The sequence below is a fragment of the Empidonax traillii genome, unplaced genomic scaffold (genome assembly GCF_003031625.1).
Source record: "Empidonax traillii isolate 1590-97213 ecotype Southwest subspecies unplaced genomic scaffold, ASM303162v1 scaffold968:size590757, whole genome shotgun sequence".
Lineage (NCBI taxonomy): Eukaryota > Metazoa > Chordata > Aves > Passeriformes > Tyrannidae > Empidonax > Empidonax traillii.
The window spans coordinates 13,221-14,291 of record NW_020956161.1 but is presented as its reverse complement, the minus strand read 5'-3'; the positions used below and the strand labels follow the sequence as shown (position 1 = coordinate 14,291).

The 1,071-nt window shown below is 33.1% G+C and overlaps 1 protein-coding gene across 1 annotated transcript in view; it reads right to left on the bottom strand.

Moving 5' to 3' along the window:
* PHTF2 (putative homeodomain transcription factor 2) overlaps window positions 1–1,071 on the bottom strand; it is a gene marked incomplete at its 5' end in the record, with an annotated part of 30,176 nt that overhangs the window by 16,070 nt on the left and 13,035 nt on the right. The window lies entirely within an intron of this gene.

Here is a 1,071-nt window from a genome sequence, read left to right as displayed (position 1 = left end):
AAAAAAAAAAAAAACAAACAAGGTATATTTTTAAGTTTGGAATGAATTTGGCACTAATTCAATAAATAAAATATTAATGTTTCTGTCTTATCACAAAGAACACTTTATAACCTGATAAGTTATATGAAAACTTCAACCAAGCATCTTCATAATTTACTATTAAAAAAAGAGAAGTCCTCAAAGAGCACTTACTGCACAGGAACCAAGTAAGACAAAGAATTTAAAAATGAAACAACATAACATTGTCAATAAAATCTGGTGCATGTTCCTGTACCGAAAATTCATTGAACACTGAAATAGCAAAGTGCACCAGTCAGGCCGAGCTGCTTAGATCCTGTATGTTGCTCCTGAGTCAGGTAGAGATCAGAACTCAGAATGTGAATAAGTTGGAGATGGCAAGTATCAACTTGTCAGAACTAGGCAGAGTTAAACTCTGCAAGGATTTTATGTTTAATCCTACAATATACTGTCTATATTGAATAAGAGCATGACATCAATTTAAAGCTTTTCCAACTGTTCCCTGAAAAGGAGTTCTAGGAAAAAGAGGGAGGACTAGTGAGATATCCCACTGATCTTCTTAGATGTTTGCTTATTAAAAAGGAAAGCTTTCTTTTCCAGTCCTAACTTCAGCATCCAAATACTCAGATCTGTATATCTCTAACCCAATACATTATCTGTTCATCGGAATCAAGGAGATGAATACAAATATTCACAGCATTGTTTTGTAACAATAAGAGAGGCTGGCTGTCTTTGCAAGTACCTAACAATGCAAACACATTTTATTATCCCAACACTCAAGATCTGGTAATTCTTTAATCTGCAAGTTACAAGTAAATCAGTGATGCAAGCCATAGAACAATAATGTGAATAACAGAAACTTTAAACAAAAACCCAAACAAACAAATGAAAAAACCACAACCACCCAAACCAAAACAACAACAAAAAATATAAAACACTAACCATAAAACAAGCTTATTTTTGGTAGTGCTTAGACCTCTAAACACAATATTTGCACAAAGTAAAATGAATACTCACTCTGTTCATTATCATACCACTGATTTCAAGCACAGA